At 34.4% G+C, this 18,053-nt stretch overlaps 1 long non-coding RNA gene and 1 pseudogene across 1 annotated transcript in view; both read left to right on the forward strand.

Moving 5' to 3' along the window:
* LOC147830022 (uncharacterized) overlaps window positions 1–18,053 on the forward strand; it is an 81,676-nt gene that overhangs the window by 34,924 nt on the left and 28,699 nt on the right. The gene's annotated exons all lie outside the window — the stretch shown is intronic.
* LOC101714947 (L-lactate dehydrogenase A chain pseudogene) lies at window positions 11,665–12,672 on the forward strand (annotated as a pseudogene).

Raw genomic sequence — 18,053 nt, forward strand, 5'->3', positions numbered from 1 at the left:
CTTTCTTAAGATGAAAGCTTCTACAGTGATGTGAAACCTTTTGTGTTGTCTAATACAAACATTTTGTTTTATATAATTCCCCTGTCAGCTATGCTATGACTTCATTAATATTCATTTATTTCTAATATTGGGCATTGAACTCAGAGACTCACACATGCAGGACAAATGCTCTACCCCTGAGTTATACTATCATGTTTTAAATCACAATTTTTATATGCTGTGTTGTTAAAATTAATTTCCTTGAAACTATCATATAATTCCATTTGTGACTTCTCCTTTGACCTAGGCATTATTCAGAAGGCTAATGTTTAGTGTATAAGTATGTGGAGAATTTTCTTGGTCTCCTAATATTTCAGATTTCCAATTTATTTTCTGTATCACTTGCTCTGGGAGACACTCAAATCTGACATCTTTTCATAACACTTGGTATATGGGCTAGAAAGTTATTCCTGGATGTGTCATATCTTGCTCTCCAAAGCACAGAAAAGCATTACTTTTTCTTGGGCTTGAGGTGCAAGACATAGTAATTTCAGTAATTTCTATTTCACTTGGCAATTATGTTTCAGTCAATGATTAATTGCTGAAATAAAAACTTATGAAAATGACAAGCTATTGAATCTTTGTAGTGCTTAATTCCTACCTTCTAAATGATACAGAACCTTTTAGGGATGAGTTCCCAAACTGTAACCCAAAACCTACTTATTTGATGTAAAATACTAACACTGCAATTAAACCTGAATACTAAGATTTTAGTTTAGAAAAAATAACTTATACATTAACTCATTAATAACATGGGTGCCATAAGTTCACCACCACTGTTCTAGAACATAGGCATCTTACCAAGATCTTTAGTATGCAAGCTGTCTCCTGATTTTCTAATTCAGTACTAATTCAGTATAATGTCCTCAAGATATTGTATCAATATTTGCTTTTTTATTGCAATCTATATGGTAGATGAGAATCAATTTTTATAGATATATAATGGACAACAAAATATATAACCATTTTTTATCTCTTTTGATGAAATTTATCATATGGAAAAACTTTAAGTGTATATTATTTTCTATCCCATGTTTATGCTAATTATTACTGATCACTTCTCATATAGGAGTGTTCAGAATGTATTATTCACGCAATGACCACAAATTTTATGCCTGAGTTCATATTGTTCTGCTTTAGTCAAAATGTCAGATCTGAATAGCAGCTGCAAATCCTGCCTGGATTTGCTTGTATTTGAGCTTGGGTCCATCTATAATTATACAGGAAAACTCATTCAGTTTTCTACAGGCACCAGAATGCTGAATTATTTGAGAGATCTAGACCATTTTTGCAGTCACAAAAGGTTCATGAGAGTACAGGAGCTAAACTGATTGGATATCTGTCCCTCAAATCATAGCCCCTTATTTTTCCAACCAGAGTTCTACATTTGCCATAATAAATTTGATTTGTCAGGGTGTGTAAGGTTCCTCAAGTTCAGTCAATAGTACTAACACCTGGGCTTTGTTTGCTCTTGGCTCTCTTTGCTGTACCCCTATAGGAGATAAGAACTCTAAAAAATGCATCCTCTGGCTTTCAGCACTACTTAACAATTCTTATATTTTTCTCTTTGCCTTTCTTTTATTTATGAAGATTATTACTGATATTTACTGAGAGGAGCCTAAGTCCATTATTTTACATCTACTGTTTTCTTCTTAAAGTTTAAAATCCCTACATAAAACACCTGCTACACAGTTGTTTCTATAGGCATGTCTTCCCAACTCACCATATGTAAGGTTTGAACAGTGGGACTGCTATTCTGGTCTCTGGGAATTTGTGTCCTCTCTACCTCTGGTAAGGATACTCCTCCCTGGTGAGCTTGGCCTCCAGGGATCCAGCCCCAAATTTCAGCCTATAGCTTCTTTCGCAGCCCATGTCAGGTAAATACTGTTGCATTTGGGTTTTTCATAATTAGACATTAAAATTTTGGGATACAATATTTTTATTGTATCAATATTTGTGAGAAGAAAGGAAAGGATACAGGATTAAGGAAAGGCTAAGTCAAACTGCTATGGAATCCTACCCATCTTCTGACACTTTAGAGGGAGCTCTGGACACAAGATTGAATCAAAATGGTGGAATTTTTCCATGGTTGTTTCTCAGAAGATATAACTACACTTGGAAAAGTATTGCTTTGGGCATTCATCTGTCTGCAGCTGATGCTAGTCAGGAATAAACCAAAAAGTAGACAGTACTATGTCTGCTGACTACCGTCTGTGACAGGAGTAAGCTCTTTCTTTAAGGGGATGTGGATGGTACCTTTGTGCTTCAATCAAGATGAGTTATTTTTCAGACATCATAAATGAATAAATTCTTGTTATAAAATCACATAAATTAGATCACCATTATTTTCTATTACTATCATTATTTTTGTTACTATTATTATAGTAAAATGTTCGTATTTAGTATATGGTTTATGCTATTTCTTCACCATTTTTCTTGCACACAGACATTCTGTCAAGATATTTTCCTCTGTGCAAAAATATAATCTTTATAAATTCCTTTCATAAAAAATGCAATTGAAGTAAACTTTCTCAATTTCTCTTCTGGAATTTCTTTATTTCATCTTAACTTTGTAAAGATACTTTCCCTGGTTGAGCAGTTCTAGGTCAGCAGTTGTTTATCTCCCAGATTTTGATGATATCATAACATTTCCATTTGGATTTTATTGCTGTTGCCAAGAAGTGTGTGGTAAACTATTTTTTTCAATGATATTTTTCTCTGATTTCTTTAGAGTTCTTTTTTATATCTTTGGTATTTTATAATTCTGTCACAATATGCTTATGTATATATATTTTTACATATCTGTCCTACTTCAAAATCACTAGCCTTACTAGCCTGTGGATTCTTATGTTCAGGAATTGTTCTAGAACAATTTATTATAATTTCAAGTATTGCTACCCCTCAATCTATATTATCTGTACATTAGAACACTGCTTAACCTCACTTTAGTATTTTACTCATTCTGGAAACATTTTCAGACCTCTTTTGCAGTTCCTTTATTTATTGTTTAACCTATTATTGAACAAATCTACTTTTGAAGTTGCCAATATTATTGTCAGTGTATTTTTTCAATTGCTAGTGTTTTTTATGTTCTTAAATCAGGCTGATAATTTTTCAAACTTACCTTTTTTCTTTACTGTTTTAATTCCAAACATTGGCTATATAGCTATTTATTAACATATATGTGTAGTAATACCCATTTCTATTGTCTTTGTTATATCTTAGTATATTTATAATACAAAAATATTATGTGTTCTTTTGACTTTGTCCATTATAGACTTCTTCCTTATGTTTTTCATAAAGATACATTACAAATTCATATTGATTTTCTTTCAATTTGTGAAATCCTGGAGGCAGAAATAAGGGATGTTTCCATCTAGAAAGGATTTGTGAATATGAATATCCCAAACTACAGGGGGACACCAGCTTGCAGACACTCATGCTTCATGATGAGCGGGGACCTCCATTTATCCAAACAACAGGAAACCTACAAAGCCATCCTCATCGTCACTAAACATTCTTCCCCCTCGTTATCATCCATGGTTCTTCTCAAGATTGTGTGCTTATTGTCAAACTTGATCTCAAGCAGAATTCTTCACCCACACTAGGTCTTTATGCATTGTTGTTCTGTGTATGTCCTTTAATATAAAAATTTTTCTTTTGACAATTTGTATTTGCCAGTCTTTCAGCTCACAATTTTTCTGTAGTGTCTCCTATTGAAAGAAAGATAAGAAAGAAAGAAAGAAAGAGAGAAAGAGAGAAAGAAAGAAAGAGAAAGTCAGTCTCCACTGTACAGCCATTTGGTAACAACATATTGGTTCAATTGTATCTGGCTCCTGTTCTTGCTGACCAAAACTTCACATGTCCATTATTACCAATAAAGCTGTTTTAAGTGCAACACAGACACATTTTTTTCCCCAAAAGATGAGTCCTCATTTCCCTTAATCTTTCAGTGTAGGTCTTAGTTGAGAAGGGCAAACTAACAATTCTCTTTCTTGACACCCTTGATTTGCGTGGTTTCCTTGGGGGACACAGTCACTTGAATATTTCCCCCTGCTATGAATTCTTCTTCACACATTATCTTACTCTACAGACCACACATTCTAAAGAAACTAAGGCCTCCATTGTAGACATCTCCTCTTTTTTAAAATTTCAACGTATTTGAATATATCCATTCTCAGAAGTAACACAAGCCTTTGTGCTCTAGAATAGTCCCCTGGATGACATTCTCTAAGTTTTGATTTAGCACATATCACTGTTGTCTCGTCACCATTTCCATCACAGACTTGGTCAACCTGGCATATACAACCTGCTCCAACTACACGACTTTATAGCTGTTCTGCAAAAGTATGCTCCAACTCAATAAAAGGTATTATTAAAATTTTGGGAGTTTTTGCTCCAAAAAAAAAAAAAATCTAAGAATCATTTTTACTTCATCATTCTAAGCACTATATCCAAATTGCTAAATCCTACAGCTTTCTTCATAAATATGAATAAAAACTTTGTGCTTTGCTTCCTCTCTGTTAGACCACTGTTAATATATTGATTTTTGTTTTGTCTTTTATTTTTACAACTTTACTCTGTATTGTGATTGTTAAAAATGTGTGCTTAATCACGTTTCTTTCCTCTTTAAGACCCTCTAAGGTTTCTAATTCCTGGTAGATGTAATTCATAATTGTAAGCATACCCGAGGCCCTGGTTGAACTTCTCCCTTAGACACCCGAGTTCATTTCATGCTATTCTTTGCTAATCATTTTGCATCTTCACTTAACTATCATATCTTCAGAGATATCTTTTTTCTAGATTGTCTATGTAGCCCAGTTTCCCTAATTTGGATTAATATTTCTTAACCTGGGCACTACTGTTAGTGCGGACTAGATACAGACATTGTTGGGAGGGAGGGGCGCCCTGCATTGCATGATATTGCACAGCATCTCTGGTCTCTGTCCACTAGATGGCACTAGTACCTCCATATCCCCTCCACCTCTGGGCACTCAAACTCCACACACAGCCATTGGGTATCTGGGGAGCCAAATTATCCCTGCTGGGGAACCACTGTCAGATTTTAGCACTGTTCATATTTTCTTCATCAGTACTGCAATAGTTTTACTTATATATCTGTGTGTTAATTTGTTAGAATCTTTGGTGATATGATTTATAAAAGTGTGTGTCATATTTTATTCCATTATTTACTGAGTACGATGACTCTCACATAGAGACAGAGAAAAATATCCTTTTTAGTAAATTCATAAAAGGAAGTACCATTTCGCTAAATACTGAGATGGAAAATCGTCTCAAAATGCTACACAACAGTTAAATGTAATGTTAACAGAACGATTGTAGGCAACAAAAAATGATAGTAGCCCTACTGATTAAATTAAAACAGAAAATGTGCCCATAAGACGGCATGGCGGTAGAGACATGGAGCTAAGGAAAACAGAACTGAAACATAGAGTGTTAATTCAATGTTAAAATGATGATTTTCTATTTGTAAAAGCATTTATATTTCAAATCATTTATTTTAACTTATAATTTAAAATATGACTAAACAATAAAGTACCTCTTCAATTGTTGTAATGATTAATAATATTTTTTGAATGTATGATGCACTCAAATAAGTATCATCGTATATATTTGCTTTTTATGTATCATTATTAACAATATTAAAGAATTAAAACATTAAGATGCTAAAAGCATATGGCATATAAAAGAATATCATTTCAATATTATCATTGTAGAGTAACTAATACCAATATGTCAGTCTTTTTTATTTGTTTATTTATCTATTTATTTATTTATTGGTACCAGGGATTGAACTCGGGTCCTTGCTCTTGCAAGGCAGGCGGTGGAACCACTGAGCTAAATCCCCTGCCCCATGTCAGTCTTTTTTAGCATTTATCTTTAATTGATATTCAATTGTGCCCATTTCATTTCTCTTCCTAATTGTATCTGATAAATCCAAGTTAGTTGCTTTTGTATTAATGATGTCCGTAGAAAGTTGGCAAACATTAAGAGTCAGGATAAAGAGAAAAAGTATTTTTCTTGCAAAACATAAGATAAACACGGTTCTATTTGTCAGTTTTAAACTTTATGGTTTTCTTTCATGTTTTTTTACTGGAATGAATGCTTACCCCACAAAGAAAATAGAATTGTGAATAATTTCAAGAATTTACTAAATTTGGACCTTTTCTTCCTATTTCACATTATCTATTATATATTTTGATCCCCATTTACACTTTCACACCAGAGAAACTAGGGAAGTGGGAGGGGTAGGGGAAAGGAAAGTAAAAAATATGAGAAAAAGAAAAAACAGAAACAAAGTCTTTATAAATAGGGAGAGGAGGAGGGGTTGAAGGGAGGGGAGGGGAATGGGAAAAAAATAAGAACCAGGGCATATCATGTAAAAGTACAAATTCCTAATGACGAATGTCAATATATTGTATACCTAAAATGTACCAATAAACTCACTGATTAGAAAAAGAATTTACTATTTTAATAGAAACATATATTCAGTGTTTTGAATATCCACATATATGTGTTAATCATAAGATTTTTCTGGAATACATATACAATATTATCATTGGATGAATATATCTGCCTTTCTTTGTTTTCTTCCTTTGATTTATTTTTTTAAATAGATGATATTGAAAACTAAAAATGTAGAAAAAACAGTTTAAGACTTTTGTTTGAGCTTTGATAATTCCTGTGATTATAAATCTAATCTCCAATTCCAAATAAATAACTAACATGGTAGGTTGTAGATTTGCTTCAGATTTAAAATGAAACTTAGTGTTTCATTAGGTTGCAATGTCATATTGTTTTCCCAGTAAGTGTAGTTGTTATATAATAGGTTTAGTTATTTTGAAAAGTTCTTTCTAGTGCTAAACATAATGTAGCATACATAGCATACACACACTCATGCACATAAGTATATATGTATGTGAATTATTCAATGAATTTATAAGAAGAGTTTGATTAGAAAACTGTACTATTGGTCTGAGACTAATCACTACAAGTGTTTGGTGTAATCCCACTCCTTTCTAACTACTTCCTTATTATTTCTTGTTATTGTTGTTTGTTACCACTTTCCTGTAGAATTACAAAGGAACAGATTTGCAGTGGTTCTGTAAAATGTTCTCTGCTTCCCCAAAGATGCCTGTGGATGTAGCCTTTTGTGGCCTTAAGCAGATCTCTCATAAATATGTTTATTCCAGCAGTTTAGCTGCTGGAATATAACTGAACAAATCATGTGCTAAATATACTTAGTTTTCACTTTAAAATATTTCTAGGAAAATATGCTTATTCAGTCTGGATTGATTAGTATAAATAAATTTGACTTTTGTGGATTTATGGGGTATAAGTATCAGAAGAAATGACTCTATATGTATAATCTGTAGCTACCCAGCTATTAAGTTATAAAACCATAAAGACCCCCAAATTAAGTCACTTCTTTGTACCAACCTCTGCTCTGAAAAAGTAATTTTAGAAAACTGCAACTGATATTTTCAGAGTGTACATCTTCACTGTTCTTTACCTTCATTAATAAATTTTACTCTTGGATGAGAACTATAGCCTGATATGATTAGTCTGGCAATGTGGGCCTTTGTAGTAGTGCAAAACTACTTTTAAATATTAATCCAAGAATGATACCTTAGAAAGAACACAGACACACACAGATACACACACACACACACACACACACACACAGTTGTTGGGTGTAGAATTTGATCTCTACCAGCATGGAGCTTTCTTTTTTTATGAACCACATTCTATAATATCAATAACATCAGTATCAATAATACAGCCTCTTATTTTTCATCAGGAATATTAAACTTTTTGGTAATTGAGGAAAGAAATGTGAGCATCCTTGTTTTAGGTTTATTTCCTAGTATTTTTTATTATTTCCTACTTGAATCTATTGTTGAACACATTATTGGATAGTAATGAGTAGGAGTCTATATTTTGCTACAGTTATTAAACTTACACCATTCCATTATCAGTTATTGAATATTATATTTTAGATCCATCAATAATCACAATAACACTGGGAAATATGAGAATATTGTCTTGCAAAAGAGAATAATAATGACAGTTTTCAGCTGTGTTAGCACTTTTCTCTAAATTGCTGTTGTATTTTACTTTTTAATATTCTTAAATTAAATATTGTTATGTGAAGAAGCAGCATTTAATCTTTAGCAGTAATAAACATAATGAAAGCAGAATTATTCTGGGTATGTGAAATGAAGTTGTAAGTGGTTTTGTTTATGAAGGTAAACATTTCCTTATATTCTCTGGTATTAATAGATTAAAAATATTTTCTTCTTGAACAAAAATGACACAAGTTAATTAAAACTGTACAGTCCTACACTTTATTACTTAATGGTGGTAAGTAACATTCTTATTTCTGATGAAAAAATGATGTTAGTTCTATGTGTGATTTTGTCATACTGGTTAGAATCTTGTGGTAAATGCCAATAATCAAGTATGTAATTTAAAAGTATTACATACTAGAGTCCCATATGTCTTAGAATTAGGCATAATTTCTTCAGAAAAGTTTTGACATTTAATGTGAGCATTAAAGAACAATCATAAGTTCACCATATATAAATAGAGTGAGATTTCTAGAGATAGTGGGTAGAAGTTTTAAATTTACAAGTGGCTTCTGAGGATAATCCATTTTTGGAAAGATTTTTGCTTTGCAATATGAACAAAACCACATTTTTAACAAGAAAGAAATGCAGTATAATGCATAAACAAAAATTTTTACAAGATTTCTGGGTCTTATTCTTAGCTGTACAACTCCTATATAAGATATCTCTTAAGCATATGTCTTTTTCAAAAGTTGTTGTTTGTTCTTGCTCAAGGGTATTGGTGAAAAGTGCTATTTAGGTACAAAGGAAAGAGTCAGAATCATATAAAATATATTTTTCATAAAGTACAAAAGATAGACCAGAGAAAGTAGTTTAACCATTTAAAAATAGAATGGTTCTTTCTGTCATTGAGTATAGGTGAAACTACTGTGTAATTCTGTGTAAAATAAGAGAAAATATTACTATGGAATGTCTTTAAATTCTCTCCTCCAACAGTGTTCATGTACTAAAATGATCCATGAAAACTTAGGTGCCATTATGTCTTTCCTTGAAAATAGTTCAGTCCATTTCCATAAGTATTTGACTAGGTTGATAAATTTGAATTCTAGCACCAGTGGAACATTTGCATCTTCACTGGCCCCTCTAACATGCTGCTCAGTTGCTCTTTTATTGTGAGTCACAAATGTGGGTACATGCATGTGAGATTTGTATTCTTATAAGGTACATTCTCCAATTCTGTTAAATAATTACTGAAAACAAATGAAAAATATAAATGAAAATGACCACTGTATTATTACAAAGAGAAAATTGATGCAAACTATAAACACTTTGCAGCCACCATATGTAATATTTTTGACATTTTGATTTCATTTCTAAATTTATTCTATCTTTGTACAATTTTTAACTTTAGTTATAATACATATCCTACCTACTACTAAGATGGATGGAATGTATATGACTATATGTGTATATATTTGTATGGAAGTTCAAGTATCAAAATATGTGGCTCAATAAAAACTATGCAAAAATATTTTAAATGACTAAAGAGACTTCCAAATATACATTGTTTCTTTATCATCTTGACCGCAATATTCAAAAAGTAATATTCTTAGACTATGTATCTTTCATTGAAAGATATGCCATGTCTTGAAGAGAACAAAATTTACTTTTGGCACCGAATTCTAGAAAAGATTGAGCATATATATCCTTATGTTGTAGAAAACACACTATGACAAAACTCTTTAAAATCCTAATAAGCTTTTGGTTTTGGCATTTGGCAAACTAATTCTAAAATGTATGCTTAAAGACAAATAATTTGGAATAGCCAGTGCAATACTGTAAAAAATTGGAGAACTGTTAGTACATAGTTTCTAGCCTTACTACAAGGCTACAGAAAACACATGGCAGATATTGGGGAAAGAATGGCACAGAAATCTGTGGGTCAGAATACACAGCCCACATGCATATGTATAATCAGCTGATATTTGACAGAGGCACAGGCAGTTCAATAAAAACACAGTCTTTTGAGCAAATTCTGCTGATGTAATTGGAAGTTTACATGCAAAATAAATAAATAAACTTAGCAGGGGCATTACACCTTCCACAAATCTTGAAAAGATCTATATTTAAATATAATACAGCCTTAGTAATGATAAAAGTTCTAAAAAGAAACCAAAAACAATATATATGACCTTCAAATATCTGATGAGTTAGATACCATAGAAAAATCATGTTGCAAGAAAAAGAAAATAGTGGTAATTTGGAAGGTATTAATATGAAAAAATCTCTCTGAAATTTCCTCTTAAGAGCATGGAAGGATAAGTTACAGATTAAGAGGTAAAGTAAAAAAAAAAAACATGATAAAATATTTGAATTGGAAATATATAAAGAATTTTTTAACTCAATGGTAAAAACAAGTAACAGTACTTAAAAATAAGCAAAAACAGACATTTTACCAGTGAGATGCATTGTTTAAAAATATGCTTATGAAAGGTGTTCAGAGTATTTGTCGTTTTAGTAAAATCATATTAGAGTAAGGGTGAGTTATCACTATACACATGCTGAAATGGCTATATTTAAAAAAATGGCCATACCAATCACTGGAGAGTTGTAGGGTAATAGGAACATCCCTTAACTGCCGATGGGAATGGAAAATAGTGCAGGAACTTTGGAGCAGAGTTTGGAGGTTTCATATAAAACTGAATACAACATTTATTCCACTACTCAAAACAGACCAGCAGTCATGTTAATATGTGTTCACCCATCTAACTTGTAAAAGGCTCACATACCGACTAGTATGCAAATATTTATAATAGTTTTATTCATAATTGACAAAACTTGAAGTAATCGATGTGCCCTTCAATAAATGAATAAACAAATTATTGTACATCCATAAAATCAATGCTATTCCATGAGCTGTCTCCTGACACAGACATGGGAATCTTAAATGTTTGTTGTTAAGTGAAAATGCCAGTCTGAAAGGCTACACCATTTCATTTTGATGATATTCTAATAAGGTGACACTGCAGCAATGACAGAACAATGGGAGCCAGGGATTCAGGGATAGAGGAGCAGAATGTGGACAGATACAGGACAGGGCAGGTGAAACTCTTCTGTAGGGTACTGTGACAATAGGTATGTGATACTGTGAAAATATCAAAGCATATAGAACAAAGCCAGGTGTGGAAGTGCACACCTGTAATCGCAGTACTCTGAAAGGCTGAGGCAAGAGAATCACAAATTCAGACACAGCCTGGGAAACTTAGTAACTTACGGAGACCCTGTCTCAAACAAACAAACAAAAAAAATTAAAAAGGGTTAAAAAAACGTGGGTTCGTGTGCATACTCTTATTTCTTGCTCTTTCAGCTAAGGTCTACAGGCAATGAATAGCACTCCAAAAGTGATTTGCACTCTCAGTCTAGACTTTGTTTTCTAGTTGTATTCTTCGGTGGAGTGCTCTCGAGCTGCTGCCACAGAGTCCAGACCTTGCAACAACATCCCCTGACATGCGCCCAAGGTGCACTCCCGGTTCCTTTTGGTTCTAAGTCCAAGATGGCCAGTCTCAAAGGTCAGGTGACTGTGAATCTCCTTAAGGAAGAGCAGGTCCCCCAGAATAAGATTACAGTTGTTGGAGTTGGTGCTGTGGCCATGGCATGCGCCATCAGTATCTTAATGAAAGACTTGCCAGATGAACTTGCTTTTGTTGATGTTATGGAAGACAAATTGAAGGGAGAGATGATGGATCTCCAACGCAGCAGCCTTTGCCTTAGAACACCAAAAATTTACTCTGGCAAAGACTATAATGTAACTGCCAACTCCAAGCTGGTTATTATCACAGCTGGGGTATGTCAGCAAGAGGGAAAAAGCTGTCTTAATTTGGTCCAGCGTAGTGTGAACATCTTTAAGTTCATCATTGCTAATGTTGTAAAGAGCAGCTCAAATTGCAAGTTGCTAGTTGTTTCCAATCCAGTGGATGGCTTAACCTATGTGGCTTGGAAGATAAGTGGGTTTCCCAAAAAGCATGTCGGAAGTGGTTGCAATCTGCATTCAGCCTGGTTCCATTACCTGATGGAGAAAGGCTGGGAGTTCACCCACTAAGCTGCCATGGATGAATCCTCTGGGAGCATGGAGACTGCAGTGTGCCTGTGTGGAGTGGAGTGAGTATCACTGTCATCTCCCTGAAGAATCTGCACCCTGAGTTAGGAACTGATGGGGATCTGAGCATTGGAAAGAAGTTCACAAATGGGGTTGACAGTGCTTATGAAGCAATCAAACTCAGGCTACACATCCTGGGTCATTGGACTGTCTGTGGCAGATTTGGCAGAAAGTATAATGAAGAATCTCAGGAGAGTGCTTCCAATTTCTACGATGATTAAGGGTCTCTATGGAATAAAGGATGATGTCTTCCTTAGTGTTCCTTGTGTCTTGGGACAAAATGGGGTCTCAGATGTTGTGAAGGTGACCCTGACTCCTGAGGAAGAGGCCCATTTGAAGAAGAGTGCAGATACCCTTTGGGTGATCCCTAAAGACATGCAGTTTTAGTCTTCCAGTGTCACACCACTTTGCTGTCTGTGCTACAAGATGATTTAGTTAGAGGTTGTGCATGTTGTCCTTTTCATCTGTTCTGTGGTTGAATCAGTGGTATTAAGATGGCTTGGGAAAAACATCAGTTTCCCTAAGTCATAAGTAGAAATGGTTCAGAAAACCCCAGAGTTCTATCATGATGCTGGATTGTATAGTCCTAACCTGGTTAATATAAAGTAGCCCCAATGTCTCTAAGATACTACACCCAATATTACAAAGGCTCCAATTGCCCTTGCTCTGTTATATAACTTCACCAACCAGGCCTAGTCTTTCTTCCCAGTTGGTCATGCCCTGGGATGCAGTGTACAAATCCAACACTGCATGTCTTATGCATAACTTTTAAAGGATTTTATTTTGTTTATTATATATATGTCTCAATAGTGTACATTGCCATATAATGTAAAAAGGAAAGATCTACCTGTGAGCAATGTAACCAATTGTCAAACCAACTGTAATGCCAAATAAACCTTGAACAGTAAAAAAAAAATTATATTCTGTGGTGAAAGCAACCAGGATTATTGGAAACATGGCTGATTTTTGGCTTAAGGCAGGAAATATGCTAGACAAACTTGGGGCATCTTGTAATCTTTCATTGTCTAAAAGTTAAGATACTAAAAATATTGGAGGAGGTTTTGAACAAATTCAGGAGATAGGTGAAGCTGTTCCAAATGACCACACCTGAAAAATGTTAAAGAACAAAATAAATAAAGTAGTACTGGATTATAATTAAAAGCATAAACCTAATAACCCTGTGCATATACTGTTATAAATAAGCTATTGAGTAAATTAAGAAATGAAGAGTAACAGGCAAATATCCTGTTAAAGGAATTGCAAATAATTAACATAAATTACCTTCCCTCAAGGACATGGAACACACAACTTTTGAGGGAGAGAAGGTTACTGGGGATGGAACCCAGGGCCTTCACATTGAGCTCCATCCCTAGTCCTTTTTAATTTTTTTAAATTTTGAGACAAGATCTGTTGCTAAGTCACTACATTTCCCAGGCTGTGCTTGACTTGCCGTCCTCCTGTCTCAGACTCCCAGAGTGCTGTGAGTACAGCTGTGCACAACCGTGCCCAGCTACTTTCGTACTCCTTAACCATGAGTTGCTCACAGTGATAGTTTTCTAAGGAGTACAGTCTGGAAGAAGAGGACAATACAAGTTTACTACTCACAAATGAAAAACTCTGAGTCTGGTGACAGAGGTGACCTGGTGGCGACCATGTGTACCCTTGTTATGCTGTGCTGAAAATGGCAAATTTCCTCTGCCCACTTACCCTGGACAACCCATAATAGGAGCAAATATCAAAGAAATCTCAACTGAGAGACATTACCCAAAATAATAGGTGCTTTTCAAAACTGTCAACATTATTAAAAATATCTTCTTAACACAAAAGTGATGAGTATGTGAGGGAATATTAGATTCATTTTACATACAAATACTTCAAAAATCATTCTGTGCATAACAAATGTATACAACTTTATAGCAATTTCAATAATAATGATAATGGTAATAAAGATTGTCCAGAACAAGGAACATCTCAGAAGCATTCATAGTCATATTTTGGGTTTCTTATGTAAGAAACTGTGCAATATTTAAACTTGTGTGTCTGATTTATTTCACTTAATATTACAGTCTCAAGGTGCATCCATTTTCCTAAAAGTGACTCAAGTTTATCCTTCTGTATGGCAGAGTAGTGCTCCATTGTGCATCAATACCACATTTTATTCATCCATGTATCTGTTGATGGAGACTAGGGAGGGGAGAGGAAGGGGATAAAAATGACTGAGATGTGTTACATACCTGTACCACCTCCACATGAGGGATGGGATCATCATGCAATGCAAATGTACTCATAAAAAATTAAATTTAAAAAACAAGGTACAGTCATTGTCTAAATGAGCCTAAGAAATATGAGAATTAAATAACATGTGGTAGAGGACTGTGATATTGATTGTGCTCAAAGGAAGCTGTAAAGAGTTAACCCCACAGTTGGCTTGTTTATAGAAGTGAGCCTGGCTGAAGCCTACATGCCAAGGTCAAAGTAACTCACACCCAAATTCCATTGCCACAAGTAAAACCTTCTGACTAGAAGGACAATGTTCTAATTACAACCGTATATTTTGTCTATTCTGTTCCTAATTCAAGAACGCTTTTTCTTGTCCTTTCTGAGCCTTGTTTGTGTTAATTTCCATAGAAACCACATGTAGCTTGCCTTTACCCCAAATGATTACCAATAAAAATCAGTGCTTGGGACTGGTCAGTGCCTTTGCTAGCTGCATGGGCACTTGGTCATCCTGGCACCATGCTTTCTCTCTTTGAATTTTGTCTCTTAGTGTATTTTTTTCTCAGGTCTGTGTTGTATACTGGGCAGGGTACTGGAACCTAACTGCAGGGGTTTCCAGTAAAAACATGTAATATCAGAATGGAAACCTGAAGGCAAAAAGGATGTTAAATGAAAAACAAAGATAATTTGAAAAGAAACTAGGAGCTTTAGTTGATAGCAGTCTATCATTACTGATTCATTTATTTGACAAAAATATACTAATGCAAGATGTTGACAACAAATCAAACTCCACATATAAAATTCTAGGATCTCTGAAAATTTTAATAATGTAAATCTTATTTTGTCAAAATATTAAGCAGAAATGTTATTGTACTAAATAATAAAATGATAAATTTGTTGAATGGCATTAACATATTTGGTATATTATTTTGTAAGTCCCTGTGAGAGGAGTAGGTAGATAATACTAAAATTAAGAAACCTCTCTATTGTTCGTTCACATTAAGCAAAGTTTGTTTTTGTGTGGTAATAATGTAAAAACTGTAAGAAAATCTCAAGCTTTTACATTTTTAATGAGTTTGAAAAAGAATACCAAAATATGCATTAGACTACATGGCCTGTACATCCTAAAATATTTATTTTTTGACCTATAACAGCAACTGTGTACCCTTAACCTGGAGACTTGTTTTCATTTTGCTCATAAAGAACTGTAAATTCAGGGACATTAAAAATAAAACTGGGCTTGTTAGTTACTTTTCTGTCATTGCTGAGACAAAATACCTGACATACAAAGTCAAAGGGGAAAAGTTAGCTCACAGTTTGTAGAAGTTTCAGTCTATAACCTGTTGGCTCCAAGGCAGGGTGGCATCTCAGAGGAGAAACGGTTCATGGGAGCAGAAGACAGCAAAAGCAAGCAAACAAGGGAACTTAGCAGTGTCTTTCTGCCCCTTTTATCTTATCCAGACTACTTAGGGTGGGTACCACTCATATCCTTACACCTTTAATCCTAGTCCCCTCGAGCCTAGAGCCTAGCGTTGCACTGTGAATCAATCACACACTCTAAATTTAGCCACCTCTGAAAAAGCCCCACCTATGGCCGCATGAGTGAGGCTTTGGGGGGACATCTAGACAACAAGCCATAACACTGGGTATAGTTTAAGGTGATAAATTCATAAAGGACATTCATTGGGTGTTGTTGTTTAGATCTCAAATTTCCCCCCAAAGTTCATGTGTGAAGGGTGTGTGGTACTAAATGTGTCCACTGGTTGGAATTAGCATAGTTCTGGGTGTGGATAATGGGAAGGACCATCATGGGTGTGGGTGGAACTACCCAAAATGATTGTAGCCTGGTTGAGATAAAAAGGAACAGGAGGCTTGTTGCTTGGTACCTCCACCTGCTCTGCCATCAACTATTTTTCCTGTGTGATGCCCCTCTGCCATGCCACCCTGCCTTGGAACCAGCTGACTATGAACTGAAACCTCTAAAAACTGTGACCTGAAGTAAAACTTTCCTCCTTTAACCTGTGTGTGTCCAGTATTTTGTCTCAGCAATGAGAAAGCTAAGACACATGGTGTGGCATGGATAAATTTTGAAAATATTATGTTGAGTAAAATAAATCAGATAAAAACTTATTCTACTATTACTTTTATATGAAATGTCCAGAAAAGGCAAATCTATAAAACAAAACATTGATTTATAGTTGCCTAGAGTTTTCAGGGGGCATGGGGATTAGAAAGGGGCAGGCATGTTTGAAGTTAGAAAACTAGAGGCATTGCTAAAATGTAGTTTTTCTTTTCTGGATGATGAAATGTTCCACAGTTGATTGTGGTAATGACTGTACTACTCTTTGAATATACTAAACATCACTGGACTGGACATGAAATGCATTAATTGTATGGTATGTGATTTATATTTCATTAAAAACATTAAACAATAATTACTAGTGGAAATTTTGTGGACTCTTTGAAAAACCAAGACCAAAAAGTGTATTCTGGTTTTATTAGGAGCTAGAACTTGGTTAGGCTGAGTTAGAATACTAACTTGAATCTATAAAATTTATATCTAGTCATTATGAAGAACCAGGGTACTTTAACGATATTCTTTTCTTTTGTGTATTTCATTGTTTTCAAATTGGCTTTCTTTGCTTGCGTCAAACTTGGCTTAACAACCTTCTGCATTTCAGCTACTTCAAGTGCAATCAGAGACCAACCATAATAATATCTATCATGTGAGTTCCAATTTTCTGGAAAGAGGAACTAATTAGAACATATAAGAGTTTCTTTGAACTAATTCACCGTTAGTCAAGGAACAAGATTATAATTTACATTGCTTATTTCAGTTGGACTAACTGAAAAAGGGTGAGTATATGATAGATTCATTGGGTAGTGTATGTAATCTATATCATCTGTATCTCTACCTATCCCAAAGTAGATGGGGAGATTTGTGTGTGTGTGTGTGTTGTGACAGGCACTAACATCAGTTTTGGATTCAGTCTTTGTGATTGACATGAGTTACTTGGTTTAAGATGCTTGCTCTACAAATTTAGGTGCTCTATGTTCTGCAAAGTATTACTCAAGATCACCTTATGAAGAGGATTGGAATTCATCACTCTCCAAAATTTTGTCGTAGAACACTAGGTATTTTCATATTAGCATTGGGTTTCAGGAGGATTTTAGCTCTGCAATTTTGTGAAGGATGATTTGAGTCGGCCGTAGAGCACTGGTATCCAGTTCAGAATGGTATGATTTCTGCACAAGCATAAGGGATTGCCCAACAGTTTCTCTTAGGACTATTTGGAACATTCTAGATTCAGAAAGGAAAAGTATGCAACAAGCATGATATGTTACTATTTAGTAACCTCTAGAAAACAAATATACAAAATTTAAAGCACCTCTATCAGGAAAACCATTAGAACCAGAGATTCATTTTATTATTAATTTTATTTTTAACAACTACATAAAAACATAGAAAGTGTACCTTTGAGGTTCTTTGTGATATTATGAAGTTGTTCCTCCAAGTGGTGAGCTACAACAACAGGGAAGGAGCCATGGCA

Source organism: Heterocephalus glaber, unplaced genomic scaffold (assembly GCF_053883595.1).
Source record: "Heterocephalus glaber isolate CG9 unplaced genomic scaffold, H.glaber_assembly_v1.0 deba00000331, whole genome shotgun sequence".
Classification (NCBI taxonomy): Eukaryota; Metazoa; Chordata; class Mammalia; order Rodentia; family Bathyergidae; genus Heterocephalus; species Heterocephalus glaber.